The following is a 4417-nucleotide window of genomic DNA, read 5'->3' as shown; positions in this document are numbered from 1 at the left end:
CCCCCAGCCTCCAGCCTCCTGCATAGTACCTTCTGGCATATAAAAGCCAGACATCATCGAGAGAGCATCTTGGTCAGTCCCAACTTGCTTTCTATATGCTGTGTAGTCAAGACTTCAGCAACAGTTTCACAACAAGTTCTGGTGGACAACCAAGAACATCGACAATAACCAGTATTATTTTGGTTTCACTCCTAACCAACAACTTCAGGGTAAGTATTCTCATTTACCCTTCATTGGACTTTTTATTCAGCCAATAATGGCTTCCAGGAGTATCATTATCTCCTATATAGGTAGTTCAAATTAAACTCTTTTATAGGAATATGATATATATAAATATGCACATGTTTTATTATACATTATAATATGCTATACATATACTTTATTATACATGTTATTTATTACATATATACTTATATAATTCATAAAATAGTAGGTTTTTATATAATCTTTTAAAACATTGTTATTGTTAATCACTCCTGCCCTCACCTCCCTTCCTCCCTTCCTGTCCGCTTCTGCACCTCCTTCCCCAGATTCTCCTACTATTCCCCTTCCTACCAGTGGTCCTAAGCTTCCTGGCTTCAATGGGTACACCAAATTAAACATGTACATCTAAAATTCAGTACCAAAATCCACACATCAGTGAGAACATACGATGTTTGTCTTTTTGACTCTGGGTATAATGAGAAACAAAATGTGAAGTTTCAAAGTTAAAAAGTTGTGAATTATAAAGAAACAATATGGCACACACACCTGTAATTGTAGCATTTGGGAGTTGGTGAAATGAAGTTCCTAAAACCAAGGCCAGTCTCAAAACTTCAGTTGCTCTTGGAAAACATCTGTAGCAAGCGATCACTTCTACTTCATATTTTAGTTACATTGTGCACATACCCATTCTGTATTATTGCTTCATAGTTACCAGCAGAGGAATAACTTCCCTGTTCCCTTCAGACTTTTATCTTGATAAAATTACAACTAAAATTAACCTTGACTACACTTTGGTAAGTTTATTGATCTGTACAGCTGAGAGATAAGCACAACTTTGTCAATTTCAAATTACTAAGCATAGATAGAATAGCATAACTCAGAATCTGTAATAGACATCAGAAAGTCGTTCCTCTCTGTTACTTTGCCCTGCACTCAGTCTTTAGACTTTACTGTCACAACAGTGTGTTACCATTTTAAATGGTTATGGAGCAAGTAAAGGGTAAAAGGTTCATTGTAAACCAATAGTCTAATCCTATCTCCTTCAACATATCTCCCGCCCCTTTAAGCTCTGGTTCCATTGTAGAGAGTCATTTTGTGTGCTGGTTGGGGTTGTTAACTTTTCTTTAATCTTATTTCAAATCCTCCTCCACTTCCTGGCTGCTGGGGTGTTTCGTTTTTCACTGAATAGGTGGACAGGGACATGTGAGAAGTATGGTGTTCAAATGGGAGGCAGAAAAGGACACTGTGGTATCATGGACTATAGAATTAGATAGATTAGGTAGCTGCTGTATCAGTTTTCAATGAGTAGTACCTGAGAAAAGTGGCTTAAAAGGAAGAAAATTTTATTTATATTTAGTCCCCAGGTTCAATTCGTGATTACTTGGTCTTGTTGCCTCTGAGCCTGTGGTGGCATAGTATATACAATGTGGTGGTGGTTCTGGTTTATCTCGTGATGGTCAATAAAGTAAGATACAGAAAGGATGTAGAGTACCAATATCTCCTTCAAGGTCATAGTCCCAAAGATCTTACTTCTTTCCACAAAGCCTCACTTCTTCATAGTTTAATTCCATGGGCTAGGACCATGCCTTGAACACACAGGTCTTTGAAGAAGACTCAAGACTAAACTATAGCACCTAAGGTTAGATTCCCCACTACCAACAAGTTTCAGGACTTTTTTTTAGCAGAGTGAATTTTCCTCACCTATAAATACTCAGTTATAATTTTATCTTAACAAAGCTTTATGGTTATGAGTATTAAATGAATGAATTAATTTAATTAGCTCTACACATGCTGGGCAAATGCTCTACTACTAAGTGATAGCCCCAACCCTCCTCATGAGTACTAGAATGGGCATAGTATGTGCTCCATGCCCAGTTTGTTCTGTCCTGGGAACTGGACTCAGAGATTCATGGAGACTAGGTAAGTTCTCTGCTAGTTGAGCTACATTTCTGGTCCAAACATAGGGTTTGTTGTTGTTGTTGTTGTGTGTGTACTTGTGTGCATCAGAGGACAACTTTTGGTAATTGGTTCTTCCACCATTGTGTGTCCAGGGGATAGAACTCAGATTTTCAGGCTTGACAGCAAGCACCTTAACCCTCTGAGCCACCTTCCTGCCCCAAGATCGGAATTCTTTACAATAATAATGTGCCAGAGATCTGTGAAAAATGTTAATCTTAGTTTACAACACAGTAGTAGTTTCCTACTGAGAATTTAAAACTGACATCAGTGAAGGAATTTATCCTCTTCTTTCTTCTGCAACTGAAAATCTCTGGAGCAGCGTGGCTCTGGGATGTGGGGAACCAGAGAGCGAGAGTGGGAAGGTGAGGAGAATAAGGGCTGTGGTGGTGAAATTATAGCAACTTGATGGGTCTGAGAAACACATGGGATTGGCCATGTGCTCCTGGGTGTGTCTGTTAAGGCATGTGGGCAGGTAACAGTGTCAGCAGGGCATCACAGGGAGTGAGTTCTGTGGGAGAAGCAGGTCACTGGTATTCCTTTGGGCTGTAGCCTTTTCTGGCTTCTCCTTATAACCCTCTCCCATTTCCTCCTTGGCCATGATGTGAAATGCACTGCTCAGTCACGTCCTCCCATATTGGATTTGTTAGAGTTCTGAAACTGTTAAATTAGTCCTCTCTCCCGTAGATTGTCTCCACTGGGCACTTCATCACAGTAACACGAGAGAACTAAGATGAGAGCATACAGACGGCTGTAGAGGCTGTGGGAGGGAGGAGATACGGGAGCCTCTGATGGACAGTTTTCTGCCTGTGTTTAGGTTGACCCTTTGGAAATGCTATAAATATCTTGAACATTGGAAAAGTTTGATGTGGCACATGCTTTTTTTTTTTTTTTTGCGGGGTGAGGGGAGAGTCCCTCAGCGGTTCATGCTTCTTATGTAGTCCCCAACACTAGAAAGTGCTGCCCTGGGTAGCTAATTGGGTATTGTGAAAATGTTATACAGTATCAGCTTCTGCCTCGGCTCCATTGGTCCTTCATACCTGGGGCAGCCTGTTGCTATGGTGTAGGGATCTTCGAACTACTCTACAAGTCAAGAACCAAGAGCTCAGATCTCTTTACAATATCTGTGTCCAAAAAAAGCTTGAAAGTGAGTTGTCTAGCCTCAGCCAAGCCTTCAGATGCCCATGCCTGAATGATATTGAATGTCTTATGAGAGGCCTTAAGCCAGACACCACGGAGACTCTCCTGAATACCTGACCCCCAAACAAACTATGAGATAATTCATCTTTGTTGTGTTAAGTCACCATGTGTTGAGGTAATGTATGACAGCAATGGGAAATTAATATATGGAGAAAGAAATTAAAGAGAGACTCTTCAAGATTTCCCAGCTCTGAGGACTCTGCAGCAGCTGAACACCGTGCTCTTAACCTGAGCCATTTGTTTAATATTTTCAGTTCCATCCACCTGCTTGGCTTTTTCACAGTAAGGCTTTAGGACTCTGGACTTTATTACCTCACCTGTCTATTACAAGGGGTGTGGTGTTCTGGTTACAATTTTATGTGTAGAAAGGAAGAATGCAGGATACAATAGTCTATTGTAACTCATCAACACCATTTACATACACACATAACTAGATACAGTTACCAGAGACTGAAAACTCTGAGTAAGATTATCCTTCACCCACTTGCTGTAAGAACCATCAGTTCTGCATTTTCCTGCTGAAAACAGTTCCCCAATCCCATTGGCATTTTCTTTTATTGTTAAAGAAGTTCATTTAAATCCAATTACACTGTAATTTGCCATCATGTTTTGCCTCCTCCTCCCCTTAAAAGCAAATTTTTAAAGATGAGATGGTTCGCCGGACAGTGGTGGCGCACGCCTTCAATCCCAGCACTTGGGAGGCAGAGGCAGGCAGATTTCTGAGTTCGAGGCCAGCCTGGTCTACAGAGTGAGTTCCAGGACAGCCAGGGCTACACAGAGAAACCCTGTCTTGAAAAACAAAAAACAAAAAACCCCAAAAACAAACAAATAAACAAACAAACAAAAAAAGATGAGATGGTTCTGTGGGTAGAGGTGTTCGTGCACAATCACGACAACCTGAGTTTGAAAACTCATCCCCCTAGATGGCAGAGAGAATTAACCATGAGAGTTGTCATCTGACCTCCACAATGTGTGATGTGTGCTCTGACATAAGTGTGCCTGAAACTCACATTCTCTCTCTCTCTCTCTCTCTCTCTCTCTCTCTCTCTCTCTCTCT

Source organism: Grammomys surdaster, unplaced genomic scaffold (genome assembly GCF_004785775.1).
Source record: "Grammomys surdaster isolate TR1022 unplaced genomic scaffold, NIH_TR_1.0 1136, whole genome shotgun sequence".
NCBI lineage: Eukaryota > Metazoa > Chordata > Mammalia > Rodentia > Muridae > Grammomys > Grammomys surdaster.
The sequence above is the reverse complement of the archived record's forward strand: the minus strand, read 5'-3'. Positions refer to the sequence as shown.